At 35.5% G+C, this 19293-nt stretch overlaps 1 pseudogene; it reads left to right on the top strand.

Annotated features, from left to right (window-relative positions):
• Nucleotides 1-13952: 13952 nt before the first annotated feature.
• On the top strand, nt 13953-15611 carry LOC141812881 (UPF0481 protein At3g47200-like; annotated as a pseudogene).
• The last annotated feature ends 3682 nt before the right edge of the window (nt 15612-19293 follow it).

The following is a 19293-nucleotide window of genomic DNA, read 5'->3' on the forward strand; positions in this document are numbered from 1 at the left end:
AAAGACAGTAAATGATCATTAATGAGCTATTTAATATTGTAAGGGTTAGAGCTCCTATATAAGGAGACTTTAACCACGAGCAGAGAAGTAGGAGATGAAGAAGCAGAAGGAAAGAAATCCTTCTACTTTTGTTTTTCCTCGTTTCCTTCTCTGTGCCGTGCACCCTACTCAATAGACTCTTGGTGATAGCGTTCAAGTACATGCTCAATTCTCCATGAACAACTTGTACTAAGTTGCGAGTGTGGTTTCCCCATTGTATCATGGAAAACAAACCACCTCGTTAACCTGTAGCACCGCTAAAGCTAAGGGGACAAATCTATTTTAAGAAAACTATATTTAACATAGGCCTCGACTTCTCACTTTACTAACTCTGCATTAGCTTCCCGACTCAATACTCAATGGCCCACTCGGGCTCGAGTGACACTTGGTAGTCAGGCGACTCGACTTCCCGACTCTACATTCGACATCCTAACTCAGTATTGGTGCAATCGATCTCTGGTCAAGGTTGATCAAGTTGACTAAGCTCGAGTTGACTCAAGTTAAGTTTCGGTATTTAATCAATATGTTAGTTGGGCGTCAAGTAAAATAGTCAAAGTTGACACAATTGATCAATATATTAATTGGTTGAGCGAGAAGTTCAAGTGAGTCAATGATTGACTGGACACTTGGTAGTCCGAAGTCCAATAAGGAATTGGCAAGAAGAAAGTTCAAGTGGATCATTGTTGATTGGAGTTCAACATGGAGTTGGTAAAAGGAAAGTTCAAGTGGGTCATGGTTGACCGGGCACTGGGCGATTGAAAGTCCAATATAGAGTTGGTATAAAACGTAAAGTCCCAGCAGGTCAAGGTTGACCGGATGCTAGGCAATGATGAAGTTCTAATAAGTTAAGGTTAACTGGATGTTGGACAATGATGAAGCCCTGATAGGTCAAGATTGACCGATTGTAGGGCAAAGAAAGTAATAGTAGGTTAAGGTAGATAATATACTAGGCAATGCGAGAATTCTGCTTTGGTAAAGCTGAAACAGAAGTATCAATCGATTGATAGGGTGTATCAATCAACTAACGAATGTTAAACCTCGAAAATATGATTTGCTATAGTAACCTATGAACAATAATGTACTACCATACCTATGAACAATAATATGCTATAGTAACAGTCGATTGATGAGTTTGATCAGTCGACTGTTAGGGGGTGTTTGGTTGGGGGTAATCTATGATTATCTTGGCAGCCTAAGGTTTTCTATGATTCCAGAGGTTAACAAAAAAATTTTCATGATTACCCTCCGATTTTAAAATTGAATTAATTAAAATGTACTACGAAATCTAATTAAAATCAAATTAATTAATTCAATAAATTTTAATTTAAATATTTTTAAATTTAAAAATAATTTATTTTAAAATTAAAAAAATAAAATTAATGAATTATATTTATTAATTTAATAAATTATTTTATTAAAATAATTATTTAATGAATTATTTTATTAAAAATATATATTTTTTAAAATATTAAAATATAAAATTAACAAATTATATTTATTAATTTAATAAATTATTTTATTAAAATAATTTTTTAATAAATTATTTTATTAAAATAAAATTATCATATTATATTTATTAATTTAACAAATTATTTTATTAAAATAATTATTTTAATAAATTATTTTATTAAAATAAATATAAATTTATTTTAAATTTAAAATTTTAAAATTAAGGAATTATATTTATTAATTTAATAGATTATTTTATTAAAATAATTATTTTAATAAATTATTTTAATAAATTATTTTATTAAAATATATAAATTTATTTTAAATTTTAAAAATAAAATTAACAAATTATATTTATTATTTTAATATTTTTATTAAAATAATTATTTTTAATAAATTATTTTTTTAAAATAAAATTATCAAATTATATTTGTTAATTTAATGAATTATATTAAAATATAATTGAATGAAGGGTAATATAGTAAATATAAAACTGATTATATTTTATTCCCTCCAAATAAATTAAGTAAACCAAACAACATTAGGTTATGTTTTATGCCCATAATCTTGGTTATGTGATTACCAGGTAATCACATAACCAAAGTTATACATCATAACTTGAACCAAACGCACCCTTAGTGTTACTATAGCAAACAGAGAGTTAAACCACCAATTGTTTAATTCGGTTGATCATAATTAGTCGACTGATATCACTGTTCAATCAAATAGAAAGTTCAGAATTCGACTACAAGATTCAACTAATTCGGTAACAATTGACTGATGGTAATGAACATTCGAGTGATGTCATTGTTCAAGGGAACTAAGTGTTCAGAACTCGATTGTAGGATTCGACTGATTAGACAACAATCGATTGATGATAATGGCTATTCGATTGATGCTGAGGTGGATGAAGTCATTGAAATGACGGGTCAGAGCAGCATTCAAATCTATAATTGATCAATCAACTAATGGGTAAAATCAGTCAATTGTCGAAGGAAATCGACCTAAACTACAACCCTATAAAAGAAGGTTTTGAAGTTACTGTTCTTGGGGATTTGAGGATAAAATGTTGATACATTTCCGGACCAACAAGAGATAATTTAAAATAACAAGAAGCATTCAAAGTAATGCTGCGTTTACTTGGAAGCGCGGAAAGGAAAATTGAGGAAAGTTTTCCTTAGTACTCATCCATCCGCTGCTTACTTTTCTAAATTTTTACGAGGGAAGAGAAAACTAATCCATCCGCTGATCAATTTTTTTATCAAAATCGATCCCCTCCAAATCGGACGGAAAGGAAAGGATGGAAAACAAAAAGACATAAATACCTCTCTCTCTCTCTTCCCGACTCTCTCTGTCTTCGTCCTGCTCCTCCCTACTTCTCCTCGTTCCCTAGCTTCGAAAGAGCACCCGTGATGGGCTTCTTGTTCTCCTCCTCCAGCGAGAGATTCAGAAGCGCAGTCATGGCGCTTGATGAGTTAGAGTTTTATTAATTTTTAATCGATTTATTTTTGGGCTTTTACATGAAAATAAATTATAAAATGAATCGATTCATTCGTATTTGTCCTATATTGCATGATTTGAGGCTTGATATAATTTTTATGATTTAATGGTGAATTTTTGCATTAATTTGGTTTTAATTAATTTTAGGGCTCAAATCGGACCCAACTCGAGCTCAACCACGGTCAAATCGAGTCAAATTTGCCAAATTGATCAAGCCAACATGGGGGACATGATCTACTTTTTTTTTATTTTTAAAAAGAATAAAAAATAAAAATAAAAGAAATAAAAAATAATAATAAAAAAGAAAGAGAAAAAAAGAAAGAATAATTTTCAGTATTGCCAAGGAACTAGTAGAAATTGTTTGATTTGAGCTTATAAATAATTTCCTTTATTGTTGCTTTGATCATTGTTGGTTTCTAAAATGTATGGAAATTCTTTTTATCAACAACCATTTTATCAACAATCTGAACAACAAAATTTTTATTTGCAGGAGCCATATCAAGGTTTTCAAAATGTTGGTCAACAATTTCAACTTCAAAACCAGAATTTTCAGATAGGGCAATTTCAACAAGGTTTCCAACAACAATCGAATCAATTTCAGCAACCTTATCAACCAAATTTCCATCAAAATCAGTAGCAATATCAAAATATTCAGCCTCCACAATTTCAGCATTCAAACCAGAATTTTCAGCAATTTTCCAATAATTTTCAGCAGCCTTACATGAACTTCCTAGGGAATTTTCAGCATCAAAATCAACCCAATCAACTCCCAAATCAGTACCAACAGCAAGTGAGTCAAAGTGGACAGAATTCAAGTGGTTTTCAGCAGCCCAATCAATTTCAAAATCAACAAAGGTCCAATGCACATCAAGGGAGTTATGAAAATTCTAGTGAGTTTATTCAACAAGGTCAACAAGTGCTTGATACAACCTTGCAAAATATTGCAAAATCTTGAGAGATACATTGGACAGATTGTAAATAGCATGAGTCAAATCCAAGCTCAAAGATCAAGTCAAGTACTCAAGAAATTCCAAATTTAAAGAGGTTGATTTTGATTTGGATGACTCCTACTCTCCTACACAAATCAGCCCTGATATGGTGATTTTCTGATTTACCTTCAGATGAGTTTGACCACAGGAGTGCATTGGTTATTAAGGAAGAAGATATAGAGCCTATTGATTGAGGTATCAGAAGATTCAGAGGATAGGTAAATGAGTGTAGGGGATTGCACTGAGCCCCAGGGACCACCATTAGTGATTGAGGAGTCTGAGGAGAGATATTGAAGTGTAGGGGATTCATTTGAAGGAATCACCCCAAGAATCACTTCCAGTTTTTATACATTCATTTTGAGTCAGAGCAGGAAACCTCATCTGTTGAGGAGGATGAAGTTGTGGAGCCACACAGTCAGCAATTAGGGCTTATTTGTGATCACTCCAGTCTTTGCCATGCTTCAGGTACCTCCTATTCATCCATGGATATTATTCATGCCCATCATTCAGAAAATATCATAGAGGTACCAGTTTTTGATTTTATTGGATGTGATTCATTTCTTTATGCATGCCCTAAACATTTTGATATTGTTATTTCTGCTCTTTCTTACTCCACATGCGTGTGGAAGATTGGTTCTATTTTGGCCTTGCAGATTTATTCGAAAAATCAGATTGCACACTTCCACGGTTGATAGAGTCTCCATTAATGCTGAAAAAGGCAACAACAATTCAAGCAACAATCGAGCTTCCCAAGTGGATGCTCCATCTGAATCACCTTCGACCACCTGAGACACCATTCAAGGAGGTGAAGAATTTTAAGAAAGCAACTCAGCACATTCATGACCATATTCTGAAGATGCTTACCTCTCCCCGATCCATTCCATTACCGGCGTGGATTTTATTACTGAATCTTCTACAACCGCCAGGATGAAGGGGAGTTTGTTCCAACTTTCACTTTCTTTTTCATTGTTAATACCAATGTTAGTTTTTATTTTGCATTTTCAGTTTAAATCAGTAATAAAATTCATTTTCATGAGCATTTTGGATTTTGCATGCATGGTTTAGGGTAGGGAATAAGAACCTTGAAAGTGTACCCCCTAGGATTTCTTTATATCATGTTAGAAGCTTTTGAAAGAGGATTAAATTTGATTGATTATTCTAGGAATTTAAATCCATGGATGAACACTTTGGAATGCTTGCATGACCCTTAGTAATGGAACCTAGATTGATGAACTTGAGAAAATGCGATTTTTATACCTAGTGAGGTTAGCCATTTTGTGTGATGCACTTAGGTGATTGCCAATGCTAGAACTTGCTTGTTTTCTTTCAAGGCTACAATATCTATGATGGGTCCACATTTATTTAGGTTAAAAAAAAAAAAATTCCCCCCCCCATAAACCATCCACCTTTATGTTTTATCCATGTTTAGTCATTTGCATTTGAAATTTTTCTTCCCCATTTTTGATTCACTTTTCATGCTTTCTTGGACATGGGTATTTTAAATGTTATTGATGTTCCTTTGCCCGAGACGGTCAATGATTTAAGTGTGGGGGAGGAGGTTTGAAATTTTGAAGAAAAAAAAAAATTTTTTTTTTAGAATGAAGGGTGTGCCAAAAGGAGTAGAGCTTCAACTTTGATTTTTAAAGTCTCATGTGGATCGGTTTCAATGGGAAATTACTGAGCTGCATTGTTGGGAATGTATTGAGGTTAGAAAGCCAAAGAATTCAGATTCAAAAGGATCAGAAAAAAAAAATGAAAAGAAAACAGTTTGAAATTGGAAAGAAAAATGATGAGTTTTGAAGTTGTTGATGAATTTTGCTTGGTTTGCTTGGATTGAGTCAACAAATCAATGGAGATTCATTTGAAGAAGTGGATTGAAGTGTAGCAAACTAAGGGCACAAATCAGATTTGAAATGCATTACATCAGAAAAAAATTCAGAGAAAAAAAAAAAAAAAAAGAGAGAAAATCAGAAATTGCAGTTTGGGTTTTTCAGCCTATTTCTGAATTTTTGAGGGGCTGAAATGAATTCGAATTTCACAGAAAATTGCAGGGTTATTAGCATTATCAAGCAAACTTCAAGATGGAAAAAGAACGGAGGAAAAACAGTAAGAGAAAGGAGAGAAAAAGCAAAATTTCAGATTGGTTTTAAATGAGTTTTAGAATTGATTCGTGCTAATGATACATTGCAATTACGGTTTCATGTGAAGTGAATTTTGGTTCCTAATGATTGGGTGCTATTTCTCAGCTCTTGTGGAACCTAAATGTGAAGGAATTGGGTTAGATTTCAAAGGAAAAACAAAAATAGCACATTTGGGTGTGTTGAAGAAAAGAAAAAGAAAAGAAGAAGAGAACTTTGTATCAAGGAGTTTCAAGAATTTGATCGGATGAAGAACCACAGTAGAACCTACTCCATTTCAGTTGTCTTCTAAACAACAAATTCAGAATTCAAGTTGTCCCAAGTGCTGCTCCAACAGAAAAAAAAAATCAGAAACAAAACAGAAAAAGAAACCAGAGAAAACAAAACAGCTAAAAAAAAAATTCAGAAAATCAGAAAACAGTTTTAGTTTTTCAGTTTTTATTTGAGCAATTTTTACGGCACTGATCCGAATTCGAATTTCATGGAAATTTGCATGGCTATTAGCCTCATCAATCAAGCTTCATGATGCAAAAAGAATGGAGGCAAAAGAGCAAGAAACAAGAGAGAAAAGCAAGATTTCGTTTTGAGAAAAATCAGTTTTTCAGCTCTAATTTTTCAGCCATGTTCCCTAATTTTGCTGCTATTAATCCGAATCTGGATTTCATGAAAATTTTGCATGGATATTAGCCTCATCAATCAAGCTTCATGATGCAAAAAGAATGGAAGCAAAAGAGCAAGAAACAAGGGAGAACAAGCCAAATTTCAAATGCAATTTCAATAATTTTCAGAATTAAGCATGCATTGATACATTGAAATTGTGGTTTCATGTGAGGTGAATTTTGACTCCTGAGGATTGGATGCTATTTCTTATGTCTTTTGAAACCTAAATGTGAAAGAATTGGGCTTGATTCGAAGAAGAAATGAAAAATGGCACATTTGGGTGATGAAGAAAAGAAGAAGAAAGAAGAGGAGTTTTGTATCAAGAAATGGACCTCAAGTGAATTTTGATGTTTGATGATTTTGTATCAAGTTTGAATGGAACCTCATGAGTTTTAGAGGAAGAGGAACTTTTTCTTCATGGATTCATGGAAGAACACACTTAAACAAATGGAATACAAGAGAAAGAAATCAGAAAAAGGGCAAGGGTTCATTGATTAGCATTTAACTATACTCATGTCTACCACTTTCATTCACTCTTTTCTTGAATTTCTTTTCTCTTGAAATTTCATTTCTAAATTCCTATTTCATTTGTTTCAGTTCATGATTCTTTACATGTCTTCAATAAGCCTAGTATATGTGGATTCCAAATCAAGAATGGTAGTGGAGAGTAGAAAACAAGCAAGCCTATGGAAATGCATGAAACCTAAGTTGCTTGAGTGAGCTCCACTCTACATTGATCATGAATTAGCAATTAGGGTGAGAGCCACTGATTTATCTATTGAAAACAACCTCGTGAGATTCAGTGTGATGCATTTTTCTCAATTAGTCAAGAAGGGTGAAACTTACTATGCGGTTAACCAAATACAAGTCTAATCCATGGATTTAAGTTTTTGAGACTTTACAAGCTTAGATAATTTTCTTTTAATTGTTTCTAATCATGATTGAGGATGATCTAGGGGGTACAATCCTAGTTTATTTTGTTGACTTGAGCGGGACGCTCAAGGGTAAGTGTGGGGGAATTTGATGAGTTAGGGTTTTATTAATTTTTAATCGATTTATTTTTGGGCTTTTACATGAAAATAAATTATAAAATGAATCGATTTGATCTTATTTGTCCTATATTGCATAATTTGAGGCTTGATTATAATTTTTATGATTTAATGGCAATTTTTGCATTAATTTGGTTTTAATTGATTTTAGGGTTAAATCGGACCCAACTCGAGCTCAACCGCGGTCAAATCAAGTCAAATTTGTCAAATTGATCAAGCCAACATGGAGGACATGACCAAGCGCCTCCACGCACGCGCCAACCGCCGGCCTCCACACACGCGCCAACCGCCTGACCAGGTTCACAGAGACACTAGACCATTATTCTGCGATGCTCGAATCAATCGATGTGGCGCTGCCAAGGGATAGCAAGGAAAGGATCAATTTGGAGAAGCATTGTTTGGCAAAAGACATTGTGAACATCATTGCCTATGAAGGGAAGGAGAGGGGTCAAAGCTCAATCGAGCTCCGCAAAGCACCGCCTGTTCGATACATCGAAGCGGCATTTCACTGCTCAATCGAGCTCGCTGTGTCACAAAGATAAGGGATCAGAATCTCAAATGTCTGCTGGTTCGGTGGGCACTCCTTCGAGAAATCGAAGATCAACTTCTTCGATCAAGTTCCCATCTTTGATGTGGCGTTTGACCAAGGAATTGAAGGCGAAAGCATCAGGCTTCGACCCGATGCGCTTCATCTGGTCGATGAGCTCGATGGCAGGCACTGTGCGTTCTTCCTTGGCAAACAGCCAACGCAATTTCATGTTGAAGATCCTCGAATCGGGCTCGATGTTGTTCTCCTGCATCATCGCCCAGAATTTGTTCCGCATCGGAAGGTTGCTTCTTCTTGTTGAAGAATTGGTAAAGAGAACCGGTGAGCTTCTGTAGCTGGAAGTTTTCAAGCGAGTCCGTCAAATTCTCGGAGACACGGCAGAAGGCGCCGTCGGCGAAGCCCCGGGGGACGGATCGTTGCGAGCACTGTCGGGAGGGTATTTTAAACAATAACAAATAATTTTATTCATCCTTCCTAAACAAAGTAAACAAACACAATAAAGGATGTATTTTATTCACTTTCCTTTCCCTTTCCATATCCCTAGGTTTGTTTCATCCATCCACCATCCACTCTTTCAAGTAAACTGTGCCTAAAAGTCAATTGTGTAAACATATTTGTTTCGATTGCATTATATATTTATTTTTGATTGTATTTGTTACAGAAACAAGTTTTAAGAGATCTCTCTGCCTCCGGAAGGTATTCGAGGAGGAGAAGGATAATAGTAGTAGTTGTTAGGACTAGACCTTGAATGTAGTTGCTTGGGAGGCGGTAAACCAAGTAAAATCAACCTTATATGAGTTGTGCTGTCGATTTGTTCAACTTTTCGCTATTCAATCAACTCAATGCGATCAACACTTTTCACCCCCTCTAGCTTGTATGAATTCTAACACTTGGCACTCAGCGTCCTGACTCAGTATTCGACAACCTACTCAGGTGGTACTTGACATTTAGCAACTCACTCTCGTGGCACTCGGCTTCCCACTCAGGCTTGGAAAGCACTCGAGTTGCTTGGACCTCGAGGCACTCGGGAGCACTCAACATTCGACCAATGATGTCCCACTCTAGCTTTGGAAAGTTCACTCGATAGTCCAACAGACAGCTACGTGATTGGCTTGAGCACTTAACAACTCAGACAATCCAACAACCCGATCTAACTAGCCTAGGCTAGCCTAGCAGGTTGAGATCATCAACTCAAAGCAATTTTAATAGATAAGTCTTATTTAGATTTGTACTTTCAATTCAGACTATCCTTTGTAATTCTAGTGAAATCTCCAACAATATTTGAAAGAAAGACTGCTTAAAATAAATAGTTTGTCCAACAACTTAAAATAATTTTTATTTATCGTCAAAACGTTGAGATACTACAACTGGTGAAAATCTAGCTAGTTTCTCCTATGTCTTCCATAGCAAGGATTTTTCCAAGGACAGTTGATTGAATATTTAATTTAATCTTTTAGCATTATTTGATTTTCCAGTTGTTTATTAATTTTTTTTATTATTTAAATATATTAAATGCTTGTTTTGAACATAAATGTGCATTTAAACCCGTGATTATTCAGCTTAAATGCAAATTTTTTAGTTGGACGCTTGTCTTCCAAAGATGTCTAAAATTTTATATAATTTGAATGTTTTCATCATTAATTCAGAGTTAAAGGGAATTTAAGGAGATGCACTTTTCAAAGTGAGTTTTATTTGATGATATTCCTTTATTCCTATATATACATGTTGTTCAAATCACTTAATTCTTAAATACTGATTTATCTTTTTGATTTCTTCTCTCTTACATAGTTTGAATAGTGATTTATCTTCTCGAGTTCTTCTTTCTATTCTTTTTAAGATTGTTAAAGTTTTAAAAGATCACCAGAATTTAAATTTTGATATGATTGTAAATAATCTTAAATAAGACAATATAATTTTAAGGATCGGAGAAGAAGTTTACGTTTGCTTTTACCTTAATTTACATATCTAAAAGAATAAGCTAACCTGATAAAATATGTTAACATTCATAGAGTTAATTTAATGATGGTCATAATTAAATCAATGATCGATAATATTAAATCAATAATTGTAAATACCGGAAGATGATCTATTAGCACTTGGGGCATAGTTAAGTTGGTTATGATGGGACAGACTTACTGAAGTAGACAAAGATCAAATCTCAGCGAAATCGAGGTAATGGCCTCCCTTGTTATGATCAATGCGGCTTCCCGATTTATCTCATATGATCGTGAAGCCGAGATAATAGACTCCCTTGTTATGGCCAATGCGACTTCCGGATTTATCTCCTCGTATGATTGTAAGATCGACCATGTAAAATTACTAAAGTATCAACCTACCACCTCAACAGCTGTCTCAATAGTTGAAGAAGTGTCTTAAGAATCTAAAAGGAATATCATGCAGGGCCGGCTCTAGGCATAGGCCACTAAGGCCTATGCCTAGGGCCTAATTTTAATTGGGGTCCAATTTTCAATATATCAATGTATAGATTTTAAAAAAATAAAAATTATTAAAATATTTTTAATTACCGATTTAACTGATTATGGCCCCAAATAAAAAAGAAAAACCCTAAAATGCCAACAAACCCTTCAATCTATATGATTAGAATAACCGATTTAGTTAATTATGGCCCCAATTGAAACTGTAATGTCGTCTATATGATTATATCAACTAGAGGTAAACTTTTATTTCTTTAATAGAACTTATCAAATTAAATTCCTTGACTTAAAACCATACATACTGGTTCAACTCTTTCTGATTTTTTGCCTTTGCCAGTTCGCCGTTGGTCGTTCATTGTTCGCCCTTCGCCTTTGCAGTTGGCCCTTCGCCAGACCTCGTCGGCTTGTCGCGGTTGAAGAAGAGCAAGACCGAATAAGAGTGGTAAGCACCGAGCACATCCTCTGTGAATATGTTCCTCTTTGCTATGCACAAATTAAGTTTTTTTATTATTTAATTTTAAAATAATTTTATTCTATAAAATAATAGGGAATTATATTTTTATTATTATTATTTGAATATAAATATGTCTGAATAAAAAATTATATTTTTATTTCTATAAAATTAATATTTTAATTTATTTTAAAAAAATTTTAAACCCCAGATCTCAAGTCCAAATAAAAAAGATGAGAAATTTTTTTAAAAATAATTATTATTATTTAAAAAAATTCGCCTAGAATCTCCAGTAAACTTGAATCACATGGATATTCCACTGGTTTAAGTTGTTAATATATCAACGCACCGACACTTTCCCACGTCTAATAATACCGTATCCTCTTCTTCCAAGCAGCGAGGCAGGTTGCGAAGCGATCTAGTTTATTGGAGCTGGTTATTTAATCATGCATCCTTGTTTGCCTGCCTTTATTTAAAATTTGATACGTTACTTTTTTTAATTTACAGGTCATATTATATTTTGATAAATAATTGTTAATAATCTTAAATAAGATAATGTAATTTTAAGAAGAAAAAGTTTATCTTTGTCTCTATCTTAATGTTCTTTATTAAAAGAATAAGCCAACTTGATAAAGTATATGAACATAGACATAATTTAACAACCGTCATAATTAAATCACTGATCAATAATAAATCAATAGTGAAGTAATTTTAATTACATTTCAATTTCCATGAATTAATAGATAAATTAATTTTAATAGACAATTAATCTAAGAATATTGAGTACTTTTTTATTTATTTTGATGACAGAAACGAATTGATTACCCGTGTAAATTAGATATATGATATCAATTTAAAAAAAATAAGGATAATCAAGGAACTGAGTGACCCGATCTGTATCATGGTAGTCTTTTTTTTTTTTTTTTTTTTTATAATGATTTAAGAAAAAAGAAAAAGGAAATCAAAGCACCGACATTTCCCAAGTCTGATACCTTCCTCTCCTCTCCTCTCTCGTCTCCTATCTTCTCCCAAGCAGCGAGGAGGCAGGTTGCCGAAGCGATCTAGGTTAAAGCTGCCCTACTGGTTCTTTAATCATCCTTGTTTGTCTGCCTTTAGTTCTTCTTCTTAATCGTCTCTTTTCTTTTATTTTTTTGTTAGTTTTTGCATATATATTCATATATGCGAACTGTTTAAGTTTGCTTAATTTCTTGGAATCCAGAGCTAGAAGTCTGCAATCCTCTCTTGTTGTTTAACTATAAGAGATGGATGATTTGACGAGGACTTTCTTTGAGAAGCTGAGGTCGGCCTCAATAATCCAAACAATCGACTGTTAGACGAAAATTAATCCAAACAATAATCCTAGAAAGAAGGTTTTGAGGTATTTTGAAGTAGTCGGTCCTTGGGGTTTAAGGATGAACCAACAAGAGGTAATTCAAAGTAACAAGAAGTATCCAAAGCAAAACTCACTAGTGTAAATGTGTTTGTTTCGATTTCTTTTGATTTCATTTGTATATTTATTTTTTTATTGTATTTGTTCCAGAAATAAGTTGTACGAGACCTATCTACCTTGGAAGGTTTCTGAAAAGGAGAATAATAGTGCTTGTAGTCATTATGACTAAAAATTGATAAATCCCAGTCAGTCTCATGGACTCAATCCCTAGGGGTGGCCGGCCCGGTCCCACGGAAGTTTCCCACCGACCACCAGGGTAAATCGGGAAGCACATACTGTGGCCAATCCAGATGTCCAGCATCCTTTGATTGCGTTCCCCATTTGGAGGAAAATTCCTGCAAATACGTCGTAATCAAATGGTAGTCATTATGACTAGATTTTGTGGGGATGTAGTTGCCTTGGGAGGTGATGAATCAAGTAAAATTGACCTTATTTGCATTGTGTTATCGATTTGTTCGAGTTTCCGTTGCACAATCAACTCAACACAATCAAAGTTATTCACCCCCTTAGCTCACATGGGTTCTCCCACTTAGCTTGGCACTCAGTGTCCTGACTCAATACTCGACAATCCACTCGGGCAGTACTCGGCACTTGGCAATCCACTATGGCAGCACTTGGCACTAGCTTCCCACTTGGGTTTGGGAAAAGCACTCGGGCCGCATGGGCCTCGCGGCACTTGGGAGCTCTTGACATTAAGCCAGCGATGTCCCACTCTGAGTTTGGAAAGTTCACTCGGTAGTCTGGCAAATGACTATGCAATTTGCTCGAGCACTCGATGGATTAGACAACCAGTAGCCCAATCTAACTAGTCCACTCTGACAGTTTGAGATCTGATTTAGATTTGTACTTTCAATTCAGACTATCTATTGTAACTCTGACAAATATCTTCAATAATCATTGAAAGAAAGATGCCTTAAAACAGATATATTGCCAAACAATCTTAAAACAACTTTTGTTTGTCATCAAAATGAGATACTTCTACTGGTGAAAATCTAGTTTCTCCTATGTCTTCCATAGCAAGGATTTTTCCAAGGGCAGATGATTGAATATTTAATCTTTTAGGCATTAATTTGAGTTTCTAGATGTTTATTTTTTTATTATTTAAATCTATTAAATGTTTGTGGATCTCGATCTGAATAAATGTTTGTTAATATATCAACGAACTGATCGATTAGATCTGGATCTCGATCTGTATTATGAAAGTCTTTTTCTTTTAAGAAAAAAAGGGGGAAAAAAGTCAAGGCGCCTATGCATCTACAAGATACAATCTCTAAGTCTGATCCCGTATCCTCCTCCTCCTCTTCCAAGCAGCGAGGCGGGTTGCCGAAGCGATCTAGGTTGGAGCTGCCCTACTGGTTCTTTAATCATCCTTGTTTGCCTGCCGTTAGTTCTTCTTCGTAATCGTATCTTTTCTTTTCTATAATTTGTTAGTTTTTGCATATTCGTATATGTACGGTCTTTTAAAGTTTGCTTAATTTCTTGGAATCCAGAGAGCTAGACGTCTGCAATCGACTTTAGATCCTTCAAAGGCTGCTTAACTATAAGAGATGGAAAGTGAGTCTATCGCATCTCTCGATTTTGAAGATGCCGATCACTGGTCGACGATTTTAATGGAGAAGCTGAAATCGGCCTCAGGCAAACAAGGCATCCAATTCCAGGCGTCGATCTTTCGAGTTCCTGGGAGCATCCGCAGAACCAATGTTGATTCTTTTGAACCAAAGATGGTCTCCCTCGGTCCCTACAACTATGGAAAGCAACGCTTTCGAGCAACGGATGAAAGGATCAAACTTCCCTATGCCAACAACTTTCTCAGCCGCATGGACGGAATTCAGTGCAGGACATTGTCGCGCGATTCGAGAACTGGGAGTCGAATTTACGTGATGTCTACTCGGAGAAGATCGGCATGAAAAGGAATGAGTTCTTGAGATGATGCTGCTCGACTGTGCTTTCATGGCCGAGTTTCTAATGGAGCAAGCGGGGCTGCATAAAACAGAGATGGGAGAGTACTCGTGGAAGTGGGCAGCTCCATCGATTGTCAACGATATGTTCCTTGTCGAAAACCAGTTCCCTCTTTTTCCCCTTTTTTATCTCTTCGATGTGGGCGAATTTACGCTGCCTTCGCTTTCCCCTGGATCCTCAACATACTCCCTCTGTCTAAATCTCACGGATCAAATTCACCGAAACCTCTCTCCGACATCGACATTGCCCTCGAACTTCAGTAGCTTTCAAACAAGTTCCCATTTGCTCCATCTTTTCCATTCACGGCTTACTAGTGAGCTGAACGCAAATGCCTATGTGCACGGCGGGGTCCACTTACGTTCCTTCCCCAGCGCAGAGGTGCTCCAAGCAATGAGAATACAATTTTCAAATAAGACCGATGGCAGTAGCTTCTTGGACATCACTTTCAACGCAGGCAAGAGATCCTTGGAGATTCCTCAACTCCTCATCGACGATGACAATATCTCCCTCCTCCGAAACCTCATCGCTTTCGAGCAGCAATGCCATGGCGTCGACAACTACGTCTCCACTTACGTTTGGTTCATGGACTACTTGATAAACACCGACAAGGACGTGGCGGTGCTCCGGAAACATGGGATCATCGTCAGCCGCCTGCGCTATGACGACGAAGTGGCTCACATATTCAACGAGCTCCGAAGGACCTATGCCTCTGTCGTCGACTTCGACCATTTGTATCTGGCAGAGGTAATGCACAATGTGGACAAGTACTGCAGAAACAGGTCAAACAGACTTTGGGCACTATGGAATTTCTCATGGTTGAGGCAAAACTATTTCAAGAATCGGTGGGTGAGTATCGTTGTCAGTGCAGCTATTTTCTTCAATCTTCTCACTTTGGTGCAGACTGTGTATGCTATCCTCAGTTACGCAAAGCAGTGAAATTAAGTATATTGTGAATTAATTAAGAATAATGATGGCGATGCTGATGGATGATCAAAATATATGAGTTGATGAGTTGATAATTAGTGGTAATATTGCTGGTCGGTAGTTTAAAAAAATAGTTTATATTCAATGTGTTTGTATTAGTTAATAAGCTACTTGTTTACAAATGAAGTAATTGAAAATTTATATTCTGTCTATTTTTGATCTCTTATTGTCCAGATCAGGGCCATATTTGAAGTGTCTTAATTCCTAATGCAATCAATAGAGTTTCTCAACTCTTGATTTTTTTTTTTTCATTATAAAAAAGAGCATTTAGTAAAGAGAGACTTTGATGATGAGGATACTGATGAAAGTCAAGCAAGGGAGAACAAGAAGAAAGATTCAAAAGTGTTGTTTATCCTTCACCAAATAGTACATGATAGGATTCTCAAGAATTGCAAGTGTCTCAACTTCAAAAGAGGCTTGGGAAATGTTGGAAAATATGAATGGAAAAATGGTAAATGAAAGGAGACTCCATTATGAATGAGAGATAAGCCCCACATTGGAATTTAAGTGGCATTAAAGCTAGTTTATTATCACAATTGTGGAAGGTGTGAATATGCATATATACACTTATAGGGTAGGTGCAAATTAAGGGTTTGGATTATAATAATCCCAGATGACTTTTATACAAGCGCTATCTATATGCATCAAATGACAGACTGATTGGGGTAAAATTGCCCAAAGTGGATCCGTCGATATTTTTCCACACGAGTCATTTTTTTCTTGTTTGCTCATGTATGTAACATATGTAACAAATGCATTAATGTGCTGATCTGAAATGGTTGAATGATTAATGATGAATCCATAACCTACTCAACATACTCTTGGTGATAGCGTTCGAGTACATGCTCAATTCTCCACAAACAACTTATACTAAGTTGCGATTGTGCTTTCCCCATTGTATCCTAGAAAACAGACCACCATCGTTACCTTGTAGCACCGCTAAAGGAAACAAATCTATTTTATGAAAACTGTATTTAACACAGGCCTCGGCTTCTCACTTTACTAACTCTGCATTAGCTTCCCGACTCAATGCTCAACGACCCACTTGGGCTCAAGTGACACTTGGTATTCAGGCGACTCGACTTCCCTACTTTGCACTCGACATCCTAACTCAGTATTGGTGCAATCGATCTTTGGTCAAGGTTGATCAAGTTGATTAAGCTCAAGTTGACTCAAGTTAAGTTTCGATATTTGATCAATATGTTAGTTGAGTGTCAAGTAAGTCAAGGTTGACTGGATACTTGACAGTTGATCAATATATTAATTTGTTGAGCGATAAGTTCAAGTGAGTCAATGATTGACTGGACCCTTGGTAGTTCAAAGTCCAATAGGAAATTGGCAAGAGGAAAGATAAAGTGGATCATTATTGACTGGAGTTCAACATGGAGTTGGTAAGAGAAAAGTTCAAGTGTGTCACAGTTGATCGGACACTGGGCGATTAGAAGTCCAACATAGAGTTGGTATGAGGCGTGAAGTCCCAGTAGGTTAAAGTTGACCAGATGCTAGACAACGATGAAGTTCTGATAAGTTAAGGTTGACTTGATGTTAGATAATGATGAAGCCTTGGTAGGTTAAGATTGACCGATTGTAGGGCAAAGAAAGTACTAGTAGGTTAAGGTAGATAATATACTAGGTAATGCGAGAATTCTACTTTGGTAAAGCTGAAACAGGAGTATCAATCAATTAATAGTGGTAGTTGTTAGGACTAGACCTTGAATGTAGTTGCTTGGGAGGCGGTAAACCAAGTAAAATCAACCTTATATGAGTTGTGTTGTCGATTTGTTCAACTTTTCGCTATTCAATCAACTCAATGTGATCAACACTTTTCACCCCCTCTAGCTTGTATGAATTCTAACACTTGGCACTCAGCGTCCTGACTCAGTATTCGACAACCTACTCGAGTGGTACTTGACATTTAGCAACTCACTCTCGTGGCACTCGGCTTCCCACTCAGGCTTGGAAAGCACTCGAGTTGCTTGGACCTCGAGGCACTCGGGAGCACTCAACATTCGACCAATAATGTCCCACTCTAGCTTTGGAAAGTTCACTCAATAGTCCAACAGACAGCTACGTGATTGGCTCGAGCACTTAACAACTCAGACCCGATCTAACTAGCCTAGCCTAGCAGATTGAGATCATCAACTCAAAGCAATTTTAATAGATAAGTTTGATTTAGTTTTGTACTTTCAATTCAGACTATCCTTTGTAATTCTAGTGAAATCTCCAACAATATTTGAAAGAAAGATTGCTTAAAATAAATAGTTTGTCCAACAACTTAAAATAATTTTTATTTATTTATCGTCAAAACGTTGAGATACTATAACTGGTGAAAATCTAGTTTCTCCTATGTCTTCCATAGCAAGGATTTTTCCAAGGACAGTTGATTGAATATTTAATCTTTTATGCATTATTTGATTTTCCAGCTGTTTATTAATTTTTTTTATTATTTAAATATATTAAATGCTTGTTTTGAACATAAATGTGCATTTAAACCCGTGAATATTCCGCTTAAATGCAAATTTTTTAGCTGGACGCTTGTCTTCCAAAGATGTTGTAAAAAATTTTATAATTTGAATGTTTTCATCATTAATTCAGAGTTAAAGGGAATTTAAGGAGATGCACTTTTCAAAGTGAGTTTTGATGATATTCCTTTATTCCTTTATATACATGTTGTTCAAATCACTTAATTCTTAAATACTGATTTATCTTTTTGATTTCTTCTCTCTTACATAGTTTAATTAAATAGTGATTTATCTTCTCGAGTTCTTCTTTCTATTCTTTTTAAGATTGTTAAAGATTTAAAAGATCACCAGAATTTAAAATTTGATATGATTGTAAATAATCTTAAATAAGACAATATAATTTTAAGGAGAAGAAGTTTACTTTTGCTTTTACCTTAATTTACATATCTAAAAGAATAAGCTAACCTGATAAAATATGTTAACATTCATAGAATTAATTTAATGGCCGTCATAATTAAATCAATGATCGATAATATTAAATCAATAATTGTAAATATCGGAAGTAAGTAGGTAGGTGTATCTACCGACCACCTCAACAGCTGTCTCGACATGCAGTTAATATATCAACGAACTGATTGACCAGATCTGGATCTGGACTTGTACTATGAAAGTCTTTTTTTTTCTTTTTTGTAATATGTGATTTAAGAAAAAAGAAAAAGACAGTCAAAGCACCGACACTTTCCCACGTCTAATAATACCGTATCCTCTTCTTCCAAGTAGACCCGACCACGGTTCGAAACCGTCGGTTCGACGGTTCGGAACCGTTGGTTCGACGGTTCGTGGGAGGTCGACCCTTAACCTTAACCGTCCAAGACGGTTACGGTTCACGGTTCGGAACCGCCGGTTCACGGTTCGGTTCACGGTTCGTCACGGTTCGTGCCGGTTCGAGATTATTATATTAAAAAAATTAAAAATTTAAAATTATTAAATTTAAAATTTAAAATTTATTGAAAAAAGGGCTTGCACTTATTAAGTTGCCTACGTATCCCCTTAGGGTATAGAGGAATCAAAGCCCACGTAGTTCTTTTACATTTTTACCCTTTTACATCACTCATTCACTCACTTCCATTTCCTCCCGTTCCTCCCGTCGTATTCGTTCCTTCCGTATCAAATTCTTCAGC

Source organism: Curcuma longa, chromosome 20 (assembly GCF_044706935.1).
Source record: "Curcuma longa cultivar G26 ecotype Majalengka, Jawa Barat chromosome 20, ITB_CL_G26_1.1, whole genome shotgun sequence".
Taxonomy (NCBI): Eukaryota; Viridiplantae; Streptophyta; class Magnoliopsida; order Zingiberales; family Zingiberaceae; genus Curcuma; species Curcuma longa.